Genomic DNA, 27,226 nt, shown 5'->3' with positions numbered 1-27,226 from the left:
AGCTAAAAGAGCACATGTCACTCCGCTGCTCATCCGTTTGCACTGGCTGCCAGTTGCTGCTCGCATCAAATTCAGAGCTCTGATGTTTGCTTACAAAGCGACTTCTGGCTTTGCTCCTTCTTATCTGCTCTCGCTTCTGCAGATGTATGTGCCCTCCAGAAACTTGTGTTCTATGAATGAACGTCGCCTCGTGGTTCCATCCCAAAGAGGGAAGAAATCACTTTCCCGAACTCTCGCATTCAATCTGCCCAGTTGGTGGAATGAACTCCCTAACTGCATCAGAACAGCAGAGTCACTCGCTGTCTTCAAGAAATGACTAAAAATTCAACTATTCAGTCTCCACTTTCCTTCCTAATCTGCAATTGCCTCTCTGGTTCTACCGCTAACTGTTTTACAAAAAAAAAACAAAAAAAACCTTACATTACTAATGTTTTGCCTCTTACACTTTACATACCTGAAAGTTGCCTACAGCACTTATTCATTGTTGCTCTTATAGCTGTGTAAATTGCTTCCTTGTCCTCATTTGTAAGTCGCTTTGGATAAAAGCGTCAGCTAAATGACTAAATGTAAATGTAAATTCAATTATGGAGCATCTGTAGATTTATGTGTCTGAATTTATGCAGTGATTTATCAATTATGGGCGTCAAGGTGACAAGGCTGGTTCGAGCCTGGCATTTCTGTGTGGAGTTTGCATGTTCTCCCCGTGTTGGCGTGGGTTTCCTCCGGTTGCTCCGGTTTCCCCCACAGTCCAAACACATGCGCTATAGGGGAATTGATGAACTACACTGGCGTGTATGTAGTGTATGTGTGTAAAATGAGTGAGTATGGGTGTTTCCCAGTGTTGGGTTGCTACTGGAAGAGCATCCGCTGCATAAAACATATGTTGGATAAGTTGGCGGTTCATTCCGCTGTGGTCACCCCAGATTAATAAAGGGGCTAAGCCGAAAAGAAAATGAATGAATGATATTATGAATTATGATATATATTATTTTAATATGTACCATGATGCTCCTCTCCTGTTTGGTCAAACAGTTGTTGTTGGTGTTGTGTAAAAGTAGCAGCTGCCATATTACAGTAGGTATATTTTGATGCTAATAGGATGGTGGTGTTTGGTAAGGGCAAGCTGTCTGTATGGGATGCTACGCCAGCTCTAATCTGTTTTGAGGGTCGGAGACGGACCCTCTCTTGTGTCTCAATGGAGGATTTGGCGTTAATCCCTTGGGCAAAGTTTCACACCATCTGGACTTTAGTGTTGCTCAGCTGACGCATCTACAGGAGGCTGTGTGTGTGTGTGTGTGTGTGTGTGTGTGTGTGTGTGTTTACAATGAAATGTCATGGTGCCACTGCAGTGCTGGAGAATAACACAGGCCATTGTTTTTCCCCGGGGTTTGTTTCCTTGGCCTGAATAGCTAATCTGTGCCTGGTGATGTTGGATATTTATCGTTTTGACCACTTGAGGGCGTGATTGCTGTAGTTGGACGTGTTTGAGATTGACTCATGACAGAGAGACTCACTTTATTAGTAGAAAAAAAAACAATCCATGATGACTAGCATTGTGTTTTAATGTACTCAATCTTAGTGAAAAACAATAATAATAATAATAATATTGATAAAAATTCATCATCATTATATGATTATATATTCAATTCAATTCAGCTTTATTTGTATAGCGCTTTTACAATGTAGATTGTGTCAAAGCAGCTTCACACAAATAGTCATAGTAACTGGATCAGGGTAGTCCAGTGTTTAGTGTTTAAGTTCAGTTCAGTTTAGCTCAGTTCAGTGTGGTTTGAAGTCATTACTGAGAGCCCAAACACTGAAGAGCAAATTCATCGATGAGTAGTTTTTCAGATCCTGAACCATGCAAGCCAGTGGCGACAGCGGAGGAATTATTTAATTAATAAATCATGCGATATTAATGCAATTTTGCCAGATGTCTTGAATAGCTTCAAAAGAGTTTATAATTTTAGATCGATTGGGATGATTGTGTATTGACTGTTTATTGAGCGTATTTGTAGAAAATATAACAAAAAAATGACAAGCATAGTTAAATACGACAGACAAAAGATGCAAATAAACAATGACTTGAGATTTTCTGGGGAGCCAAACAGTATTCAGAAGCAGAAATTACATAATCACTGTCTAATAATAATAATAATAATATATTTTGAGTACAAATGTACAATTAACCTTTAAGCTAGAAACATTTAATTTATTGAGCCCAAATGTTCAAGCTTGCTTGAAATTCTTACAGTCATGCCTTAAAAAACACATGCAAAAACTAAACTTTCACTGGAAGGTTGAAATTTGACATTACTCCACTGCGCTGTTAACTGTAATGACTGGTTAACTGTAACCCAAATACATTGCAGATCCATCGTAACCACCTGGTCGACATTTTATCCATAGGCTATCATTATTATTTTAACTGCTTGTTACTATTTATCAGAGTTGTGTCAGTTTATTATTCAATGCATGGGCCAAGATATTTTTTTAAGGAGTGCACCTTAAAGGGGTATTGTGGACTTGCACATTGTGATATCGATGCTGAAACGATAAATTGTGCAGCCCTAATATATTTTTCATCCATTCATTTTCCTCCGGCTTAGTTCCTTTACTCATCGCCACAGTGGAATGAACTGCCAACTATTGCAGCAAATGTTTAACAAAGCGGATGCCACTCTCACATTTAAACACACTCATACACTAGAATAGTAATTAAGGAAAAGCTCAAACACACTGCTTCCTTGTGTGACAACATGGAGAAATCAACAAGCCAGAATCAACAACAAAGCCAGATTAGCATTAGCTGAATTACACTGGGGAAAGACTCATGTTTGGAGACATGTCCTGTGCTCTGATGGAGCTAAGATTGAACTGTTTGGCCATAATGAGCAGTGTTACATTTGGAGGACAAAGAGGAAAGCGCACAAGCCTAGCAACACCATCCCAACTGTGAAGTATGGGGCGGCAGCATCATGTTGTGGGGCTGTTTTGCTGCAGGAGGGACTGGTCCACTTCACAGCATAGGTGGTATCATGAAGACAGAACATTATGGAGAAATACTGAAGCAACATCTCAAGACATCAGCCAGGACATTACAACTTGGCCACAAATATGTCTTCCAAACAGACCATGACCCTAAACACACTGCCAAATGAGTTCAAATGTGCTTTAAGGACAACAGAGTGAATGTTTTGGAGTGGCCATCACAAAGCCCTGATCTCAATCCTATAGGAAATGTGTGGGCAGAGTTGAAAAAGCTTGTGTGAGCAAGACAGCCAACAAATCTGACTCAGTTACACCAATTCTGTCAGGAGGAATGGGCCAAAACTCCTGTAAACTGTTGTTAGAAGCTTGTGGAAGGAGACCCAAAACATTTGATCAAAGTTATACAGTTTAAAAGCAAAGCTAAAAAAAAACAAGGAAATGTGTGTAAACTTTTGACTGTCTAGAAATTAATACAATTCTGGCATTTAGCAAATGTAAATAATTTAGGTAATCCTAACAAACCTAAAATAGTAAACGTTTAGTATGATTCACCATCAGACATTTTTAAAAATGTTATGTTATGTTAAATGGTTGTGTTCCTTTTTTTAGAGTGTATGTGGTAAACTTCTGGTTTTAACTGTATAAATAAGGGCGTGCTCACACTAGGTACAGTTGCCTTGAACCGGGCCAAAGCATGCTTGTCCCCCCTTCCGTCTCCCCTGACGTCCCGCACTCACATTACATTCGGGTCTGGGCACAATTACATCATCGATGATGCACTGTTCAGTCGAGTATCGCTCTCGCTCAGCACAGTGGAGATTTCTTTAGTTACATCGTTTTAGGGCCTATACTCACACTATGCCATCCGTACTGTGCCCAGGCCCGTTTCCCGGATCGTTTGAGAAGTGTGAGTGCGCTGAATCGGGCTCAAGCACGGTTCACTTGGCCGGCCCTGGCCCGGTTGGAGGAGGTGAGTGCGGTTCACTTGGGCTTTGGCGTGGTACGTTTGTAGTGTGAGTGCAAAAAAAGCCCGAAACTGAAAGCGATACGTGACTTTAAGGGGCTGTTTCATATGGATTTATTAATCATTCTTACTGTTCAGTGAACACAATCTGCCGTAGTTTATTAAAGACGCAAACCCCCACTGCACCACAGCTGCACCTTCAGCAGACCTCCTCATTCCTGCAGCACGAGGGCTTTATGATTGTTTATGAGCGCCAAAAGTGGCGGATCTGTTCGGCGAAATATCTGACTGCTTCACCGCATCCCTAAGGACTGTTTGGAGAAATATTTGACTGCATGTCACTGCATAACAAACGACTGAAACAATATAGCTAGAGAAATCTCCACTGTACTGCTGAGTGAGAGCGCTTCTCACTGAACAGTGCAGCATTGATGACGTAAGCGTGCCGAGGCCCGATATGGTGCGAGTGCGGGCCGTTGGGGGAGACGGGAGGGGGGACAAGTGTGCTTTGGCCCAGTTCGAGGCAACTGTACCTAGTGTGAGTACGGCCTTACACTATGTATAGTTCCCTTGAACCGGCCCAAAGCATGCTTGTCCCCCCTTCCATCTCCCCCGACGTCCCACACTCACATTACATTCGGGTCTGGGCACGCTTAAATCATAGATGATGCGCTGTTCAGTAGAGAATCATTCTCGCTCAGCACAGTGGAGATTTCTTAAGTTACATCGCTTTAGTCGTTTGGAATGCGGTGACACACTGTGAGACAATCCCGTAAAAGTCACGTCTCGTCTTCAGTTTCGGGCTCAGGCGCGCTTTGCACTCACACTACAAGTGTACCGCGCCAAAGCCCAAGTGATCCGCGTTCTGGCACACGCGCTCCAGGGCCGGCCAAGTGAACCGTGCCTGAGCCCTATTCAGAGCACTCACTTCTCAACCGATCCGGGAAGCGGGCCTGGGCACAGTTCGGATAGCATAGTGTGAGTGTGCCCTAAAACGTAGCATGGCATTTAAATACTATTCCAAAGCATTTTCCAAAGTACTGTAGCACTACTATGGTAATAGTAAATGTCTTGAAAACATGCTACTGTCATGGGGCATAAAATATTTTTCTAAGTGTTATTTTAACATGAAAGACATAGTATTACCATAGTAAAAGAAATGTATAATTTTGTCCAGCATCCTGTCCACTTAAACCCTCATGTACAGCCCTCAGTAATGAGTCTTTGGTGTAAATCCAGTTGGAAACGTGAAGCTTTAGGACTCTGGTGTAATTTTCCCCTTCAGCTTTGGCTGGAGCTCTTGAAAGTTGGGAAGTCTGTGTGTGTATAAATATAAGTGTGTGTGTGTGTGTGTGTGTTGGGGGTGGTTAGATTCCGATCCTCTGACTTGAAGAAAGGAAACACAGGACAAAAGGGCCCTTCAGGTTTGAATTAGCGCTTTAATTGCTCTTGGCTCTTGCCGTTGGGGTCTCCAGCGCTGGCAACATGGTGCTTCAGTCGCGTGGGAGAGTTTGTGCACGTCAGAAAGAGAATCTAAAGATCTGGGAATGAAGAACGGGTCTCCACTTTGGGTTTTTGCAGATGTTAGTGTTTAAACTGAGCAGTTTGGGCTGGCTATTCTCCTCTTGAAGTAGAGCTGAGCGATATTGGAAACATTTGACATTGCGTTATTTTGTTTTGCTGCAATTTATATTGCGATTGAATAGCTCTATTTGGAAATAATTCATTCATTTAGACTGATTGGGATTATTCTGAGAGAATAATTAAGGGATTATTTCCAGTACTGGGTTGCAGCTGGTTGGCATCCGCTGGGTAAAACATATGCTGGAATAGTTGGTGGTTCATTCTGCTGTGGCAACCTCTGAAATGGAGACTAATCTGAAGGAAAATGAATGAATAAATGAAGTATAGGGATTATTCATCTAGATCACAGGTGTCAAACTCAGTTACAAAAGGGCCGCAGCTCTGCACAGTTTAGTTCCAACCCTAATTAAACACACCTGATCAAACTAATTGAGTCCTTCAGGCTTGTTTGAAACCTACAGGTAAGTGTGTTGGAGCAGGGTTGGAACTAAACTGTGCAGGGCTGCGGCCCTCCAGGAATTGAGTTCGACACCCCTGATCTAGATTATCATTGAGAATTGCAGTATTTTACATCACAGTATTCAGAACAGGTATAGAAGTTGATTAATCAAATGTAAAATAACAATGTATAGTCTATTAGTCTTCATTCATTATATAAATACAATAAATAGTATTTATTTTTCCTAATGGAAGTCAATGGTTACAGGTTTTCAGCTTTCTTCAAAATATCTTCTTTAGTGTTTAACAGAAGAAAGAAACTAAAACAAGTAAAGGTTGAGTAAAAGATGACTGAAATTTAGTTCAATAGTCCTGAAAACCTGTAACGAATGACTTCCATAGGGTTTGTTTTTCCTAATGGAAGTCAATGGTTACAGGTTTTCAGCTTTCTTCAAAACAACATATTTAGTGTTTAACAGAACAAACTAAAACAAGTAGGTTAAGCAAAAGATGACAGAAATTACATTTTTTTGGGTGAACTAGCCCACTAATGGGATTGTTTTAGAAACCTTCCCTAATATTTGTTTTTCCTGATTAAAGTCAATGGTTACAGGTTTTTAGCTTGCAGCTTTCTTCAAACTATGTTCTTTAGTGTTTAACAGAAGAAAGAAACTAAAACAAGTAAAGGTTGAGTAAAAGAGGACAGAAATTAAAGCAATAGTCCAAAAAAAAAGAAAAACTGTAATGATTGACTTCCATAGTATTTGTTTTTTTCTAATGGAAGTCAATGGTTACAGGTTTTTAAGTTGCAGCTTTCTTCGAAATATCTTCTTTAGTGTTCAAAAGAAGAGAGAAATTAAAACAAATAAAGGCTGAGTAAAAGATAGAATTTATATATTCTTGGGTGAACTATCCCTTTAATTTGATCCTAGAAACCTGTAACCATTGATTTCCATAGTATTGTTTATTCCTAATGGAAGTCAATGGTTACAATTTTTCAGCTTTCTTCAAAGTATATTCTTTAGTATTCAAGAGAAGAAAGAAACTTAATCAAGTAAAGGTTGAGCAAAAGATGACAATTTTCTTTCTTGGGTGAAAAACCTGTAACTATTGACTTCCATAGTATTTGTTTTTCCTAATAGAAGTCAATGGTTACAGGTTTTTAGCTTGTAGCTTTCTTTAAAATATCTTCTTTAGCCTTCAAAAGAGGAGAGAAACTAAAACAAGTAAAGGCTGAGTAAAAGATGACAGAAATTTAATGCAGTAGTCCAAAAAACCTGTAACTACTGACATTCATAGTATTGTTTTTCCTAATGGAAGTCAATGGTTACAGGTTTTTAGCTGGCAGCTTTCTTTAAAATATCTTCTTTAGCGTTCAAAAGAGGAGAGAAACTAAAACAAGTAAAGGCTGAGTAAAAGATGACAGAAATTTAATGCAATAGTCCTAAAAACCTGTAACTACTGACATCCATGGTATTGTTTTTTCCTAATGGAAGTCAATGGTTACAGGTTTTCAGCTTTCTTCAAAACAACATATTTAGTGTTTAACAGAACAAACTAAAACAAGTAGGTTAAGCAAAAAATGACAGAAATTACATTTTTTTTGGGTGAACTAGCCCACTAATGGGATTGTTTTAGAAACCTTCCCTAATATTTGTTTTTCCTGATTAAAGTCAATGGTTACAGGTTTTTAGCTTGCAGCTTTCTTCAAACTATGTTCTTTAGTGTTTAACAGAAGAAAGAAACTAAAACAAGTAAAGGTTGAGTAAAAGAGGACAGAAATTAAAGCAATAGTCCAAAAAAAAAGAAAAACTGTAATGATTGACTTCCATAGTATTTGTTTTTTTCTAATGGAAGTCAATGGTTACAGGTTTTTAAGTTGCAGCTTTCTTCGAAATATCTTCTTTAGTGTTCAAAAGAAGAGAGAAATTAAAACAAATAAAGGCTGAGTAAAAGATAGAATTTATATATTTTTGGGTGAACTACCCCTTTAATTTGATCCTAGAAACCTGTAACCATTGACTTCCATAGTATTGTTTATTCCTAATGGAAGTCAATGGTTACAATTTTTCAGCTTTCTTCAAAGTATATTCTTTAGTATTCAAGAGAAGAAAGAAACTTAATCAAGTAAAGGTTGAGCAAAAGATGACAATTTTCTTTCTTGGGTGAAAAACCTAACTATTGACTTCCATAGTATTTGTTTTTCCTAATAGAAGTCAATGGTTACCAGTTTTTAGCTTGTAGCTTTCTTTAAAATATCTTCTTTAGCCTTCAAAAGAGGAGAGAAACTAAAACAAGTAAAGGCTGAGTAAAAGATGACAGAAATTTAACGCAATAGTCCAAAAAACCTGTAACTACTGACATTCATAGTATTGTTTTTCCTAATGCAAGTCAATGGTTACAGGTTTTTAGCTTGCAGCTTTCTTCAAAATATCTTCTTTAGCGTTCAAAAGAAGAAACTAAAACAAGTAAAGGCTGAATAAAAGATGACAGAAATTTAATGTAATAGTCCTAAAAACCTGTAACTACTGACATCCATGGTATTGTTTTTCCCTAATTGAAGTCAATGGTTACAGGTTTTCAGCTTTCTTCAAAGTATATTCTTTAGAGTTCAAGAGAAGAAAGAAACTAAATCAAGTAAAGGTTAAGTAAAAGATGACAATTTTCTTTTTTGGGTGAAAAACCTGTAACTATTGACTTCCATAGTATTATTATTTTTTTTTAATGGAAGTCACTGGTTAAAGGTTTTTAGCTTGCAGCTTTATTTAAAATATGTTCTTTAGTGTTCAACAGAAGAAAGAAACTAAATCAAGTAAAGGTTAAGTAAAATATGACAATTTTTGAAGGGTGAAAAACCTGTAACTATTGACATTCATAGTATTTGTTTTTTCCCCAATGGAAGTCAATGTTTACATGTTTTTAGCTTGTAGCTTTCTTCAAAATATCTTCTTTAGCCTTCAAAAGAGGAGACAAACTAAAACAAGTAAAGACTGAGTAAAAGATGACAGAAATTTAATGCAATAGTCCAAAAAACCTGTAACTACTGACATTCATAGTATTGTTTTTTCCTAATGGAAGTCAATGGTTACAGGTTTTCAGCTTTCTTCAAAGTATAGTCTTTAGAGTTCAAGAGAAGAAAGAAACTAAATCAAGTAAAGGTTGAGTAAAAGATGAAAATTTTCTTTTTTGGGTGAAAAACCTGTAACTATTGACTTTCATAGTATTTTTTTTTAATGGAAGTCACTGGTTAAAGGTTTTTAGCTTGCAGCTTTATTTAAAATATCTTCTTTAGTGTTCAACAGAAGAAAGAAACTAAAGATAGATAAACATTTTCATTTTTGTGTGAACTACCCCTTTAATGTGGTCGCAGTGTTAAAGCGAGTGCTGGAGATGTCAAACATGGTCTGATAAAGTTGGAAATGAGCTGCGCTGTGTGTGTACGTGGACGACATTGACCCCGTTCCTGTGTTTTTGCACGAGTGTGTATGCGCTTGGAGGATTATCTGGGAAGGGAAACACAACGCAGTAATTGACATCAGCTCCAGCAGATGTTTCTCGTCGCCCACTGCTGTGTGGACAGGCTGTGGAAGATTGAATCCAGATGTCGAGGCTCCACAGCGAATGCTTCTCTCACCACCAACCAGCCAACGTTGCCCAGAATGGCTTGTTTTTTTTTTTGTTTTTTTTTTTTGCTGGAGACACAGATTATTACGGGACCGGCCTGCCTGGAGTCGGGCCCATGACCCCGTTTAGAAAAGTCCACACATGCTAAATGCAGCTGTGATGAATGTGTTGACAACTGACTTTGTTTTGATACACTTCAGTTTGCCTAAAAATGAAAAGTCTCATCATTTACTTGGCATTTACTCATGCAAAGTAGTGTAAAAGCTCGCCCTCTTGCATCTCTGGCATATTCAATCATGCTGGATTATGAACGCTGACATGTATTTGTGTTGGAGATAAACTATAAGTTAGCATCACTCTGATTCCCAATAGTGTTTTCCATTGGCTTATCGAAGAAAGTTGACATTATTTTTAAAATTCTTTGTTAGTTATGATTATATTAATAAAATAGTTTTAAAGACTTTATTGAGAAGTCTTTTAAAAAGTTTATCGAACTAACATTTTCTGAAGTTTAGCCTAATACAAGGCAATTTCATTGACCATGAAGCACCATCATGTTTTAAGCAGGGCTCGAAATTAACCTTTTTGCTTGGTAGCACCGGTGCTCCTAACTTTAAAAATGTAGGCGCATCAGCCAAAATTTAGTCGCACCCAACAATTATAAACACCGTTACTACAAGTGTTATACAAACTTATTTATTGCATTTGAAATCAATCGTAATCAAACTAACGAGCAAAAAAAAAAACAATATTTAGGGCTTGACATTAACTTTTTTGATCACCAGCCACTGTGGCTAATAGTTTTCCAACATTACTAGCCACTCGCCATTTTCACTAGCCACAATTTTATTGTTGGGAAAATATATTTTATACACATAAATATGACTTTGACATGCTAAAATTACTTGATTTAGAGTTTGCGTTATCTCTACATGCCTCCTCATTCATTTCACTTTTTGTGTGTTGTGAGCTTGCTCAATAATCATGAGCAAATGGGTCAGGGTTTCATATATTACAATTAGTTTTCATAATGTTCAGAGCCCAAAATTAAGGATTTACCCAATTTATACTTTACTTGTTAAGAAATGTAAAGTGATTGTATTGTATTTTATACGAAAATTGCACATGCTGGTTCTTGTTAATAAAAAAAGCATGAAATTTAGCAGCTCCAGCAATGAAGAAATGATTAGTGTTCACAGTGCAATCCGCTTGTTAAGTGGTGACGAGTTTGTGACGTATGTAATACTGTTTCCGGGTCCAAGCCGCCATTCATTTGAGTGGAGAAATCATTCGTTTATGATCACGTTTTATTCATAATCACACATTAAAGTTAATTTTATATAAAATCATAGTGTACACAACAATCTCTGAGCTTGCTGCATAACAAATACCAAAAATGTAACAATTTATAAAAAAATTATCCCTTTCTGGTCATCGGATATAAGGCATGGACATATATACTGTGATCGTGATTTTCGAAAGTATTAAATCGCTTTGTAAACGTTTATTATTACCATTTCATGAGTCTCCCCATTCAGTTGAATAGAGCGCTTGGACCCGGAAGCCGCTTCGCATGACGTCACACTTAACAAGCGGATAAGCAGCTGCACGTTCATATCGCCTCTGGGCATCTTCTTCAATGTTCGCTCGCATTGATAGTTTTGCACTTGAGCGCCTCCAAGTGCTGTTAACTGTAACTTTAGCAGCTCTGTGCACGAAAAGTGCCAATCTGATTGGTGGAGAGGGTTTTGACGAGGTGCGTCAAAACAATTGAGCATGAGGGTTTTCTATTAAAAATGATGCAATGGTGTGCACGATCACATTGGCGCCCTTTATTTAGTCACGAGGCGTTAAACATTGGTGACTCGGACAAAAAGCGCTTTGATGTGCACGGGCCTTAACGGTTTAAGAGTTACAATGGGTTTTTACCATAGACTGTAAAATATATGGACGTAGTATCCGTGACGTCACCCATAGGTTTCTGAAGAGCGCAAAAGAAGCCACAAGTAGGCGTGGCCAACCATCGCCATTTTGTTTGCACGTCATCACAAGCACAGCGGGATACCAAACAAGGGCAAAGAGGCGGAGAGTGGGCGGAGCTACAGACACCTGCTGGCATTTAGCTTGGACCTGGTTCAGACACACTTTACTTTGGGAGAAACGCTTAATACTTTATCACCTGCGACTCATTTGTGTTCTGACCACTTGTGCTTGGTTGTTCACTATATCAATAAAGTGTTTAGACTTTTAAAAACACTGCTGTAATACATTAAGGCCACTAAACATTGTTCTTATGACGTTTTCCTACAGGAGGAAAACGCGAATTACTTCCAAACACTTCAGATATAGTCTGTGTTAGTTACTCTAAGACTATTGATAAAATCCAGCATAACACTGTATGACAACACTTCAGATGACTGATCTAGAGCCTACAGCTAATCAATCAGTCAGATTCTGGAGTGCATTACAGCCCCAAATATAAATATAAATGATCTTAAATAAAACAAATGCATGTATAGAGATGGTATACAAGTATAGAACTTTACTCACATGGGAAACGGAGGCCACGTGAATGGTTTGTGAGCACAATTAAGTGCACTCAGCATGCCATGCCATCTAATAATTGTGGGAAACAAGTCCAAAAGGCAGTTGACTGTGTAAAGCCACATAAAACAACACAGAAATACGATAAATACGCCGAGATCAGTGGCTAATCTGCAGGATTCAGCTGAGGTGACGTGACGGCGACCAACAAGACCTAGCTGTCAATCATGTGGCCACGCCCTTAATTATGCAGAATTAATATAACCTAATATAAAGGAAACGGATGAGTTCACCCCCCTCACAGTTGTCATGAAGGGTAATATTAGCTGTATTAACCAAAATCTTTGCTTGTACCAGGCTGTAAACACCTTTTTTTCTGCTGTAAAGTTGGCCATTCTAACAGTGGGCTCAATTGAAATTTGCTCTGTTTTGGAGCCAGGAGCGGCCAGGACTAGCGGAATTTCAGATGAATTGCAGTTTTAGTTACTCCCGTATTGGCTTCCTGAGGGAGAGCGGGAGGTTGCCGCTTGGTTTTTACAGTAAAGTCAACTTGTTTACTTGGCTACTGGTTTACTCACTTTATGTAAAGTAAATAGTCAATTTTTATACAGTGTACTGATATGGCCTATATGGTTTTTAAAACAGGTTATGGTGCGCAAAAGATGGCTGAATTACATATTTTTATAATAAACCAAGAGCACCAAGTGTTTTCCCCTTAGTTTGAGCATCAGATTCCTCAAGCAGCGGTGCGTTTCATTGTCTTTTCAATCGTCCTGCAGTCGTTTGCAGAAGCTGATGGTTATCAGCTGATCCGACTGTTGGGAAAACAAAGCCATAGAAGTTTGGAGAGCGCTTCTCATCCTGCATGTGAGAGGTGGGATTATTCGGGCAGATCTCGTGCTCTGAACTCTGGGCTTTTTTTCTGCACCAGTGGGAGTTTAAAGAGGGACAAAGACAGCAGTCATTGAGGAGTCTATCAGAGGGAGGAGCGTTTAAGAGCTTGTGAAAGGGGCTTATCATGCCATTAAAGCTTTTTAAGACCCCCACCGTCACACACACAAACACACACAAATAGTGCTTGAGAATTCATCCTTCATCTCCTACACCCACATCTCTTGGGAGTGTAGCAACATTTTCTTGAACATTTTGTTTGTCTTAAAGAGCCCCAATTGAAACATCCAGCTAGGTAGGATTTAAATCTGAAAGTGCACCGTGTTTAAAACTATTGATTCATCTATAAAAGAGTCGACTCATAGGTGTTTGAATGAATCGTTGCGGTAACGAGTCTTTAGCCGTGCCGGCGTGACATCAATGTGGAATTCAAGCCCCGCCCATTTGGTGTGCGTGCAGACCTGGGAAAATTTAACCCCCCTGCCCCGCCCACAAACACTGTTGCAGATCCCAGTTGAATCATGTCGAATAGTCACTGTGCTCTTTGGAAAAAGTCTTGGGAAAAAGTCAGAAAAGTGGGCTTGTCCAGCTCTGTTTAGGGGGGAGTGTCGGAGGAAGAAAAGAGGCATGGTGTGGGAGTGTCTATTTGGGCACCCGCTGAGTTTCAGAGTCAAAACACACACCCAACAGGGGAGAAAGGGACTGTTTAGATGGACATCTGTAGTCGAATTATTTGCCAAATTATTAAATGGTGGACTTTAACTGCAGTTTGGCTCTTTCACTTAGGGAATTCATTCATGCCCCTCGCGACAAACGAGATATTTGATTCGAGAAACGGCTCTAAACATGTTTTTTTCATGCAATGTTTGATACCGCATGGCGAATGAGAGAAAAAAAACCCTCCGCATTTCCCGGAAACTTAGATGCACACAGCAGGTAGCGTCAGAAAGCCGCGTGTGTTATTCTGGTCACAAAATCCTACATGAGGTTATAGTTTGGTTGTAAAGCTAACTTGCTTACTCTCGGTGCAATAGTTTGTTCGATACGAATAAAATACGAACTGAATAAACAAAGAGCACTGGTCGCTCACTTACCAAATCTGTAGAGACAGGACAATCACCAGCAACTAGAGCCGCGTCTTTATTAAGAGGAGACTACAAGCGAATCCGGATCTCAGCGTTTGCAGATGAGAACAGCTCTCAGGCAAACAATGTTCCTCCTTAGACACGCAAGTTATTGTTGTCGAGCGTCGCGTACACTGTTAATCCACACGTGACTCCAGCTGCGCTCTCACAGAGAGAAAATGAAAACAAAACTTCACTGCAGCAAACTATAAAAGCAACACTTCACGCTTGTTTTGCCAACACAACGTGGCGTCTCTGACATCTAAACTCTGTGACAGTAATGAATATTAATGAAGTTGCACAATAGAGCGCGCTGATTGGTTTGAACCAAGCCTTACTCATGCATTAATGCAGCACACAGTAAGACGTAATAAGACTCACTCTGGCACAGACGTCCAGTCTGCACGCTGGAATACACGCTATTATGTCATGACCGTGACGCAGCTTCAAAAATTCGTTTCAAACCGGAAGTACGAATTTGCTTGAAATAACGCAAAAACAGCCAATTTACACTTTTTAGTGAAATATAGGTGTCCTAATAGTGTTTTTAGCAGTGTGGGACACATATATGACTGTCAACAGCTCAAAAAATGTGTTTTGGTGTTTCGTGACCCTTTAAGTTATAGGATGCTCCCTATGTAGGCAATTATGCAGTTCACTTAGAATTTCAGACAAGAATTAGTCCGCTTGTTCAGAATGATTTGGGAACTAGTTCACCATAAAGAACCAAATCACAAAGCTGATTCACTCGCCGCAGACGTAAACACATGCCGGCAATCATGCTTATATTCAGAGTATTTCATGGGAGAGGAGATATCATTACAGCCCTCTGGACTCTCCAAAATAAAACGACTCATTCAGTCATTCATTCAGAAGCCAAATCTACAGGAGGAATATAATGGATCATTGAAATGTGACACAGACATCCTGTTTAATGCAGCAGTGTGGCCTGAGGCATGGGAAACACACACACACACACATCAGGGCTCAATGTCAACGCTCTGCAGAGTTCTCACAGTCAGGACTGAGGGCGATTTTATCCCCTTTTTTCTGATCGTCCAGCAGTCACTGACGGCCACAAAACAGCTGGATTTCCCATCAGCCCCAAACTGAGAAACAATCTGACCGAGAGAGAGCAGAAAAAAAAAACATGTGCAAGTAATGTAATGTGAAATGCTGGATTTATTTACATTTGATTTCACTCTACACTGCATATGACTGCACAAAACATGCACTTCATTGCGTTACAATCAAATATAAGTTATTATATGCAGATATAAGTGAGGTTTATTCATAAACTAATTTCGAGAGGATCACGTGCTTATAATCAACACGCTGGCTCCTTGTTAGCTCCGTAATCAGCCCTATTAGATGATTACGGAAGCATTATAAATAGTGGAGTTTTTCACTCCACTTATCTTCGTCTTGAAGCTTCCCCCCCTTTCCACCCCTACATCCTCCCACTTTTTCTGATTGGGCGACACGATGGCCCAGTGGCTACCACTGTTGCCTCACAGCAAGAACACCGCCGGTCCAACCTATCGGGCCGGTTTGTGTTTCTGTGTGGAGTTTGCATGTTCTCCCCGTGTTCGCGTGGGTTTTCCCTGGGTTCCCCGGTTTCCTCCCACCATCCAAAAACCAAACCATAGCCAATCGACTAAAATTATCACCCAATACAACCTTATTTTACACTTCTCACGGTGACAAGCAGGGGAGTTCTCGAGACCTACCTGACCTCGAATTCCCCTCTCGCCCTTCTAACGGGAGGGAGCCCCGGGCTCGAGGATATTACAAGCTCAGGGCTCTCTCCCAGGACAGCATGCTAAATACGCTTTATTGATTATCAGCTAAGTGTGAACTCTTGAATTGCATTATGGGAGTTTTGAGGGTGCGCTCACACTGCTATCCGAACCATGCCTGGGTTTGACAAGTGTGAGTGATTTGGTTCGGTTGGGGTTTGGTGTGGCACGCTTGTTGTGTAAGTACAAATTGTGCCTGAGCCCGAAACTGAAGACCCGACGTGCCTTTTAAGGGACTGTTTCATATGGATTTAGTCATCAATCTGAGATTTAAATGACTGCAAACTGTCATAGTTAATTAAAGACGCAAACCTCTCGCTGCACATCAGCTGCACCTTCAGCAAACCTCCTAATTCTTGCAGCACGAAGACATTTATTATCATTTATGACCGTCAAAATGTCGGATGTCACTGCATATTACGCTCCATTCACATGGGGCTCTAGCATCAACGCTTGACTGAAGATATGTCTGAAGTTGGGGCTGAAGCGATCGTCATAGCAGCGTCAGCCAATGAAATTCAGTCAGCAATGGGCCACTGTCTAGCTGGTGTATTTGCATACAGCGATCTGATTGGCTGACGATTCTGTCGGCGCTTGAAAAGTTGAGCTAGTCCCAACTTCTGCAGCGAGGAACGCCTCTGAAGCGGCGCCGACGGATCCACAATGCTGTTCGGCAACGCCTGACGTCACCCATTCAAAGTGAATGGGAAGCGTTGACACCGACGCCCCTTGTAAATGGGGCGTTAGGGTTGGGCTGATAGACGATGCCATCGTCCATCGCCGATGACCAATAAACTTCACGATGCTGAGGCGGCATCTCGATCCATCTCCCTGCCCCACATTTATATTGATATATAACTTATTATCTGCATGTCATCTTAATAGCATTAACATCTTTTCATGAGCTGTGTTGAATGTTACATATAGCTGCAGCTTACACAGCTGACAGCATGTTGAGGACTAAATGAAGGATTAAACAGCACTTTCGCGCTTAAAATGTGTAGATTCAGTGGCAAACACTTTTACCTGCAAACCTCGTCCCACAGACTTTACAGTGAACGACTTTAGTTATTTTCATAGCGGACTTGAAGCCACTGGAAGTCTTTTATCCACTCTTGGAAAAGTGTAAATGCTGGATTGACATGTGTATCATTCCCCTCGAAACAAATGTAGAGATGGACCGACAACTAGATGAACTGTTTTTATCTGTTTAATATAGATCGGTTACGATTCAAAAGCGTTTGTATCATCATTAATTAAGAGTGCTGGTGAAATGGATATAAAAAAATCCTTTGAAGAGAGGTAAACATGACAAAAAACAATGATTAAAAACAGAAATATTATTGCACTCAAGCTCATATAAACATTATAACGCAAAACAACATTACGCACGCATATTAAAGAGCATTATGAAAATCTTAATAAAGGCATAAACATATTAAGGGCTTTATTTGCTGAAATTCATATTTCTGTTTTATTCATATTGTACAAAGTATTTTTGTAAAGTCTTTATGCACAGTATATATTGTGAAAATTATAGGAATACAGTGTCGTGTGTTATAATATTCCATGTTAGAACTAGAAGCTTATTGTAAGTTCCAACATTAATATTCATGAACTCCGTTTATAAAAGAGGCTGATTGATACAATGAAGAATCTATTATTACTTATATTTATTACTTATTATAAACATTTTAACTTGTGAATGTCACATGCATTTATGCAAGAAACCACAAGTATCACATTTAAATGATGACTTTGGGCCCTATCATACACCCGGCGCAGTGTGGTGCAAGACGCGGCGCAATAGTCTTTTGGTAGTTTCAGCTTGGCGCAAGAGTGGTTTTGAGGCGTTGCGCTACGCTGTTTAAATAGCAAATGCATTAGCGCTCATTTGTGCGCCTATAGGCGTTCTGGTCTAAAAAGGAAGGCGTTCTGAGGCGGACTGCTGGTGCGTTGCTATTTTGAGAAACTATAATAGACTTTTCATTAGACCAAAACAAACCCGGTCTAAACTCCAGCACAGAGTTGCGCCTCGCTTACACACTGCTTAATACACACAAGAGAGCAATAGGCAAATATCTTTACATATGAAAAAATGTAAATATTAAGGATATATATAGGATATAATAAGAATAGATATATAATATAAATATAAAGGATTAAAATATTACAAAACATATAATTTTCTAGCCTACAGAAATATGAAAACCACTGCTTTTATGTCTTCTTCATCTCGGGAGGCTTTTTCAGTTCATTCATAACAATTTGCTTTTGTATAATGTTATTATTATTAGCAGTATTATTTATTATATCCATATTTATATTTGTTTTATTAAAAACAAGCTTAGATTTGCCCACCTGTCAGGTTTTAGGCCATATGGGGCATGGCAGGTGTATTTGGAAATAACTCAGTATTTTGACCACACTTGGTCATTTTTGTTCATTTATTTGTTTGCTGGAAATTAGAACTGAATTTAGAAATAGTTTTGAAACGAATATTTGCGCTTAACAAACGAAAATTAATTATTTATAGACTAATTGATGTCTGTGTGTAAAGGTTTCCCTATCCAAGAGCGAAAGTGAAAGTAGATTCATTATCTCTCATTCTCACGCAGTAGATGCTCTGGTTAACAGTTTTCTGTTAAAAAACTATTAACTGTTAACTGTTTGCTAGTGAAATGCTCATTTTTTCCACTTAGGCTTACTTTGCGTCCTGTAAATAGTGAATGCGCTCTTGGCGCGACGCAGCTGACTCTTAAAGGGAATGGGAGATGAGACTCTGATTGGTTTATTCTCAAAACACACCAATAACTCATCAAGAAAATAAACTCAACCCTTTTAGACCATGCGCCACGGCGCAAAGCAGATTTCCCATCCTTAAATTAGCAAAAATGCGTTCTGACACACCCTGAAAGCGTTTGCGCCCTGCGTCTTGCGCTCTGCTTGGACCGTCAAAATAGAGCCCTTTGACTTCAATAGTAAGAACAAAAATAAAGTATTATTAAAGTCAATGGCTGCTTTCTCACAACATTTTTCAAAATATCTGCTTTTTTTTGTTGTTTTGTTGTTTAAGTTCAGAACTGATCGAGTTAATTGTGTGGAAATGTTCATTTTTGGGTGAACTGTCCCTTTAAGAGAGACATACATTAAGTCTTATATTAAAATACAATAATATAAATGTGGCACATCGGTGTTTGAATTATAACATTTATTTATTTACTACATGATGTAAAACTAAAGGAATACACTGTAATAGTATTATAATAATATTTCCATGTTTTGTTAGTAGCTCAGATGAAGATTGAACATGAATATTGATAAACTCAGTTTTAAAAAGTATGATTCATTCAATTTCCTTCAGCTTAATCCCTTATTCCACCACAGTGGAATGAACCGCCAACTATTCCAGCATGTTTTATGCAGCGGATGCTCTTCCAGCTGTAACCCAGTACTGGGAAACACCCATACACACTCATTCAAACGCACACACTACGGCCAATTTAGTTTATGCAAATCACCTGTACCACATGTCTTTGGACTGTGGGGGAAACCGGAGCACAGGAGGAAACCCACACCAACACGGGGAGTACATGCAAACTCCACACAGAAATGCCAACTTTAATCCTACTGCGGATGTCAATGGCTGCTGGTTTCCCTTTTTGTTTTTATAAACATTTTAAATTACCTTGAGGTTGAGTATATGTGACATTTTCATTTTTTTGTCAACTATTGTTTTGAAGTAACTAACGAATCATTTTGTGAGCCAGTTCACTGAAACGAACTGTTTGAAAGAATCGACTCATTCCAAATGAATCAGGCATTCCAGCACTAGTAAACATGCATGCCAAAGGGATTGTGGCAATCGGTGGTCTCGACAAGCCAGAACAGATCCTGCAATCCAACCTTAGGGAAGGCATGCGTCTACACACACACACACACACACACACACACACACACACAGTCGAGATCCCCTTTCCCTTCTTATCTGCAGAGCTATAATTAAGTCTTTGGTTTCCAGCATAAAAAGCCCCATGGGTCTCTCTCTCCCTCTCTCTCTTTCTCCAGGTGTTCTCTATACACACTCTAGCTGAACCACCTGCAAACACAGGTGTGTGTGTGTGTATGTGTGTGTGTGTGTGTGTGTGTGTGCGTGCGCGTGTGCCAATAACACAGCTGCTCTTCTGCCTAGAGGCCAAAAATGGAGGAGAATTCAGAATAAACACAGGTGTGTTGTAACAGAACAAGAGAAACGTCTGCTTTCACACTGTTTTTGCTGGATGCAGAATACACATTTGCATACATCATATATGTAAATCTATATTTACAGTATGCTTAAATGAATATTTGTAATTTTATTAATGCTATTTTAATGCGCGATTATATTAACAATATTTTGTATGTGCACTTTATTTGCATTAAGGCCCAATCCCAATTCCATTTTTGTACCCACAAGCCCTTCCCCTTCACCCTCGGTTTTAAGGGCCAAGGGGAAGGGCTTTAAAGGGCACCTATGGTGAAAAATCTACTTTTCAAGCTGTTTGGACAGACATATGTGTAGGTATAGTGCAGCGGTGCTCAACCCTGTTCCTGGAGATCTACCTTCCTGTAGATTTCAGTTGCTACCCATTTCAAACACACCTGCCTGTAATTATCAAGTGCTGTTCAGGTCCTAATTAATTGGTTCAGGTGTGTTTGATTAGGGTGAGAGCTGTGTTTTGCAGGAAGATAGATCTCCAGGAACAGGATTGAGCAGCCCTGGTATAGTGTATAGACCGTCATATTGGGCTGAAATAAACACACTCAGTCCTTTTTTTTTCCCTTCAATTTAATGACATAAAAACGGTGGACCAATTGGAGTGGTTTTTAGACCGACCTCAACTTGACGTACGAGTGCGGTCCCCCCGCCCACCGAATTGATTGACAGCTTCGTGTAGCATGTCCCGGTAGTTACGTGTATAATCATGTCAACAAGACCAGACAAGTGCAAAGCAACCGGGAATAAAAGGTCTGTTCAGTTCGCTAGGATCATCAATCATCATAAAGTTTTACATGTTTAAAATATTTTAAAACAGTGCATGTGTGTAATGAACTACAGCCATTTACTTCAGCAGCACAGCCGCGTCAGAACAATTATGGAAGAGGACGCTTCAATCCCGGTTTGTGGACGTCAAATCAGGTTTATTTTCTACATTAACATAACAGATATCCATACAGCAGTAACCGTACGTTCACACCGAAAGCGACGAAAGCGTCCAAGGTCGCTCTGACCGCCCTGGCGACAACGCTGTCTGCCTTCAGCTCTGGCGGCGAGAGCGTCAAAACTTGCTACATTGATCTCGTATTTAAAGGAGCCGTTGCAGCATATCAGTTACATTCCTGCATAAAACATGTTTCCAGCGTGAAAATGTTGCGCACTTCTTATCAAATTCATACAACAATGGAAGATCAAGTTGCGTGTGGTGTGTATGTAGTTTCCAATGCGGGGACATTCACACATTTGTAAGTGAGGTCTGCATGCCTGCACACACTTTGCGTTGCATAATGATTGCATGGACGTGGGCAGTGACCTTGGGCCATATTTGGCGGTGTATAAATCATCACACCCAATTTTTCACTGTTGGAAATGAAATGCATCCGGAATGTGGACGAGATAATATGGCTGTAATGGGGGATCATTTCTAGACAAAGAGCTCTATGTTGGGCCTTCATGTGTGTGGGATTCATGCCGAATGAAACCGAAGACACGGGATGAGAGAAAGAGACCGTGTGTATGTGTGTGTGAAATATGAGAAATGTGAAAACGCAGTTTAAAATGTGACAAATGCTGTACTGCTAAAATGTTTGTTTTGATTATTAACAGGCTGCATCCAAAAGAAAAAAATATTAGAGGAAATACTGTGAAAATTTCTTTGCTGTGTTAAACATCATTTGGGAAATAATTGAAAAAGAACAAATCAGTTACAGGAGGGCAAATAATAATGACTAATAATGAAGTGTGTGCAGGCATGCAGACCTCACTTACGAATGTGTGAATGTCCCCGCATTGGAAACTACATACAGCAACAGGAGTTTAGAAGTAACTACTGGAGATGCTGAGGATATGTGTAAAAGCAAGATAAAATGTGCATTTATTACCTATTACTGTACAGCTGAAGCCAGAATTATTCGCCCTCCTGTTATTTTTTCTTTTCTTTTTCAAATGTTTCCCACATGATGTTTATCAGAGCAAGAAAAGTTTGCTGTTTGAATTAGGGATGCACGATATATCCGCTGCCATATCGTTATCGGCCGATAAATGCTATTTTTAAGATTATCGTTATCGATCCGATGTCTAAATTAAGCCGATATCTTTAAGCCGATATATTACGTAATTGTACATACCTGCTTGCCGCGCACATGTAGGCGGAACATGTTTAGTCTTGTCCAGTGCACTATAATGGATCTCTCCTCACACTGTTTATTCCTTCAAAGTCCGTCCTTTCTTCATGTGGTATTGCTGTGAGTTAATAACTCAGTAATTAACCATGTTCCTTATCATTGTAGATATGTTTGATTGAGTGTCATTGTGTGTTTTGCTTCAAATCGCCTCAGGAAAAATATTACATGTGTAAGCCTTTCCTGCTCTGTTTATTTGTTGTGTTAGAGATAGCAGTGGAGATTCACTTATTACTCCAGGGCCTAGAACTAATAATATTAATTTCGGGCTGAACTCTTTTAGTTGCAGCCAGTGAATGAACGAGGACACATGTATGTTAACTTGCCCAATCATCAGAGAGGGAACATCACAAAAAACCTTTTCTGTCTCTCCCTCTTCGCTTCACACACAAACACACACACACACACACACACACACACACACACACCAAACTTACCTGCACACGTGACGTGCTAAACAAAAACTTGTCGGGCTGTTTGTGATCTGATTATTTGTCATTATCAACGCGTTGCTTGCCATGTGTTGTTGATGTAAGATTGTATTCAGTTTGATCGGAATATTCATATTGATTATAGAGTCAAATTTTGATACATTGACACAGCATGTTTCTCCATGTCGCGTCAGTGATGAGTCGTTCTTAAACGATTCGTTCATTTTGAACAAATCTTTTGTATGACTCATGGAGTGAATCATTCATTTGTGCATGTGCACATTTGTGCAAGTGGAGCTCGCGTGCTACCTTGGAGTCTGTTTTGCGCAGAAAACGCAAGTGTGGTCTCAAACAATATCGATATTGGATAATACCGCATCACATTAGGGAATCATATCAATATATCCCCAGAACCCGATACACCAACACAATCTCATGGCAATTCGTAACTTTTTTTGTGGCTAACTCGTATGATCTAATTTGTACAATTAACTACGATTTGGTCATCCCCGAATGACGGTTGGGTTTAGGGGTGGGGTTAGGTGCCACGCCTCCTTTTTAAAATCATACATTTTCGTTTGACTCAATTCGTACAAATTCGTATGAATTAGCCACTAAACTGGCAAAACGTTTTCTCGTGAGATCAGGCTTGATATACTGCCCAGCCCTATGTGATTGTGTGAGCAATTAAAGTATTTGTGCACAATATATTGTTTTTTTTTTACTTTTAAGAAAGATTAATTGTGTTTAAGTATAAATTGACACACATAATCAAAAGTACACTATTATTTTTCGTTTGATTACTCAATTTGTGTACCTGAATACTACTAGCCTCCCAGAAAAAAATATACCTTTGCTCTACTGTTTTTATTAATATTTGTAAATGGTTTATTATGTTTAATGCAGAAGCACTCAAATCATCGTAATAACTGTAAAATTCTTCAAAAATAGAGCTGTTCATTTCATATTGAATATTGCAATATATATATAGCAGAAAAATACAACAACGCAGTGTCAGTTTTATCCAATATCATGCAGCCCCAGTTCATGTTAACTTACAGTGCATTAACTAATGTTAACAAGCATGCATTTGGATTTTAATGCGGCATTAGTAAATATCGAACTATATGCTCTACGAGTATTATTCATAACTTATAGTTCATGTTAGTAAATACATTAACTAATGAAGTCTCACGCCCCATTCACTCAGGGAATCAGCTTCAACGCTTCCCATTCACTTTGAATGGGTGACATCAGGCGTTGCCGAATTGCTGAATTAATAAAAACTCTGCAGTTCGGCATCTCTGGGTCTGGCAGTAGCACTTTTAGCTTAGCATAAAACATTAAATCATATTAGACCATTAGCATCTCACTCGAATGCCCAAAAAGTTTTGATAATTTTCTGAATAGAGCTTGACTCTTCTGTAGGTACACTGTGTACTACTAAGATAGACTAAAAACTAAAGAAAAAAAAAAGACCCCTACCTATAACGTTAGAGTTTTTCTTTCCCTTATTTATTTGTTTGGCGCATGTACTCGTGTGCGATCAGAAAACTAGTGTCCGCCTCTCCTTTCACTCCGCCTCAAAGCCCCAGCTGGCCCTCTTTGGCCCAAGGTATTCGGCGGGCCGAAAAAGGCCGACTGCTGGCCCCCGAGGAAGCCCCGCTTTGGCCCGATTAGGCCCCGGAAGTGACAGTGGAAACGCGACTGGCCTTGGCTAACTCGCTTTAAGCACGATAGTGGAAACGCGACTAATGATATATTGTTCAGCCCTAACATGATCAACTGTATTAAGTAACATGAACAAATAATGTAATAAATGTTTTGTTCAGTGTTTGTTCATGTTAGTAAATGCATTAACTAACACAACCTTATTGTAAAGTGTTACCAAAAAAAATACATTCTTTCTTTACTAGTCTCAAATGCTCGAGCTTGTTTTTATGATTGTCTAAATGTTCATACACTGAAAAAAAAAGATTAATTGGATTTACTAATTTGTTTTTAAGGTAAGTGATTTCAAATGATTTATATGGGCTAATTTTAAACAAACTAATTAAATTTAGTAATGTTCAACCTAATGTGTTTATTTAAAGTCAGCCCAAATAAACTGTTTGCAACCACTTCTCTTAAAACAATTTAGTAAATCCAATGCATAGTTTGTTTTTCAGTGTATACGGTTGTTGTTATTATTATAATTAGTGTTTATAATGGTGATTATATTGGAATGAAGCTGTGTATCATATGTTTAAGCATCAGAAGTCTTTAAATATAGTCTGGAGGTTGTTTACAGTGAAGTGTTGGTTTGGGATTTGACCTCTTGGGAATGGAGCGGTGTGTGTTTCTGTCTGTCCACACACACATGTACTTCACATCAGCTCTTCTCTTGTAAAACCGCGCAGTAAATTCCTCCTCGACATTTTCTTGTCACTTTGAAGGAGGTTTTCAGATAAAGCTTCACCAGAGGGCATGAAGGTCAGATGAAGAGCCGAGACCCGACCTGACACTTTTAGTGGAGTACTAGAAAGATTGATGAGCTGCGACGGCAGAAAATTGACATAAGCTATTTCAATTTTATTTTTATTTAATCGTGCAACATTCTGCATGCGAACGACTCACAGTAAACACCATTTTTTTAATTTAATAAATAAACGCAGCAGTTTAAAGTTAAAGGAAAGACTATTAGCCCTTCTGTGAGATCAAATGATAATCAAATATTTGATTAGTTGTTAATTATTTTTCTAATATTTCACTTTTTTCTTTTAACTATTCAATGAAAGGATTTCTGAACTATGTGACGTATTGTAAATACCATTATTGTTATTATCAATAAGTTGCATACAGTCCAAGGCAAAATTATTGTAGTAGCCCTAATCTGAAATTTTAATTTTTTTTCAAATATTTTCCAAGACAATAGTTTTAATAAATCATTTATTTTGTCTTGATGCCGTGATGAGTTTACATATAATAGGGCTACCCACTGCGCCACTGTGCTGCCCTTATTACTGTTATTATGAGCGGCACGGGGGTGCAATGGGTAGCGCCGTCGCCTCACAGCAAGAAGGTCACTGATTCGAGCCCCAGCCAGGTCAGTTGGCATTTCTGTGTGGAGTTTGCATGTTCTCCCCATGTTCGCTGGGTTTCCTCCAGGTGCTCTGGTTTCCCCCACAGTCCAAACATATGCGCTATAGGGGAACTGGGTAGGCTAAAATTGTCCTTAGAGTATAAGTGTGAATGGGAGTGTATGGATGTTTCCCAGTGAATATACAAGATGTGCAGTACCTGAAACTACGGATACTGGGAGCCTGTGCTGGCATTTCTCCTGCGGTGTTGCTATCAGTGTGTGAAGACTGGGAGAAGAGGGTTGCATTGACAATCCAACACAATGGGCAGCACATTGAACACATTTTATAAGTGGTCAGAAACTTGTAAATAACTCATGATAGAATAAAGTTACATTAAAACCAAGCACACCATTGTTTTTCTTGCGAAATTCCCATTAAGTTTGATGTGTCACATGACCCTCTTCCTATTGATAAAAATAAAAGTTGGATCCAAGATGGCCGACTTCCAAATAGCCACCATGGTCACCACCCATCTTGAAATGTTTGCCCCCTCACATATACTAATGTGCCACACACAGGACATTAATATCACCAACTATTCCCATTTTATTAAGGTATATCCATATAAATGGCCCACCCTGTATATTGGCCCACCGGGAGGGAGACGCGTGATTACCGGGAGATTATCACTCGTTTGCGAGCATCCAAGAGTCTCTGTGCATTTGCGGAAGACTACCGAAACTTCCCAGAGACTTTAAATGTCTGTTGAATGACCTCCTGCCGTACTTATAATTCTCTCTTCATATAGCCGTATGCATATGACATATCCATAAAACACTGATATAACCGGGCTCGGATCGTTTGCTTTCTCACTACAATTGATTCACTCCAGAGTTCGTTTCAATCGAGCCGAGACCACCTCATTCAAGCGATCTCAGAGCGGTTGTTTTGGTGTGGATCCGAGTGCGATTGGTGGTTTCACATATGCCAAACGAACCGCACTAACTGGGCAAACGAGACAAAAGTCTAGAGCTGCGTCCCAAATCGCATACTTATGCACTATTCTACGCCATTTTGTAGTATAAATAGTGTAAGTAGTGTGTTCACACTGAAAACTCTAAAAACATTAAGTGCACTTTAATTACCCGGATGATGCACTTATTCAGCCGCTAAAACGAAGTGTGTAATGATGGACACTTCACGCACTCAACGACCGCAGGTTTGCTTACGTAGGGGAAGGGGCGGAGCTATCGGACACACATGTTGGATAACTTTATTTATTTTGGATGGTGAAAGCAAAATTCTCCTACGAGAGTGATTATAGCGCCTCCCGATG

At 39.4% G+C, this 27,226-nt stretch overlaps 1 protein-coding gene and 1 long non-coding RNA gene across 2 annotated transcripts in view; both read left to right on the top strand.

Moving 5' to 3' along the window:
* Window positions 1-27,226, top strand: part of cbfa2t2 (CBFA2/RUNX1 partner transcriptional co-repressor 2) — a 103,930-nt gene that overhangs the window by 11,003 nt on the left and 65,701 nt on the right.
* On the top strand, window positions 6,660-10,328 carry LOC141386386 (uncharacterized). Its single transcript, XR_012408299.1, has 2 exons — window positions 6,660-7,486; window positions 9,069-10,328. It is a non-coding gene; the product is annotated as an uncharacterized lncRNA (long non-coding RNA).

The sequence above is a fragment of the Danio rerio genome, chromosome 6 (genome assembly GCF_049306965.1).
Source record: "Danio rerio strain Tuebingen ecotype United States chromosome 6, GRCz12tu, whole genome shotgun sequence".
Lineage (NCBI taxonomy): Eukaryota > Metazoa > Chordata > Actinopteri > Cypriniformes > Danionidae > Danio > Danio rerio.
This window is presented reverse-complemented; position numbering and strand designations above follow the sequence as displayed.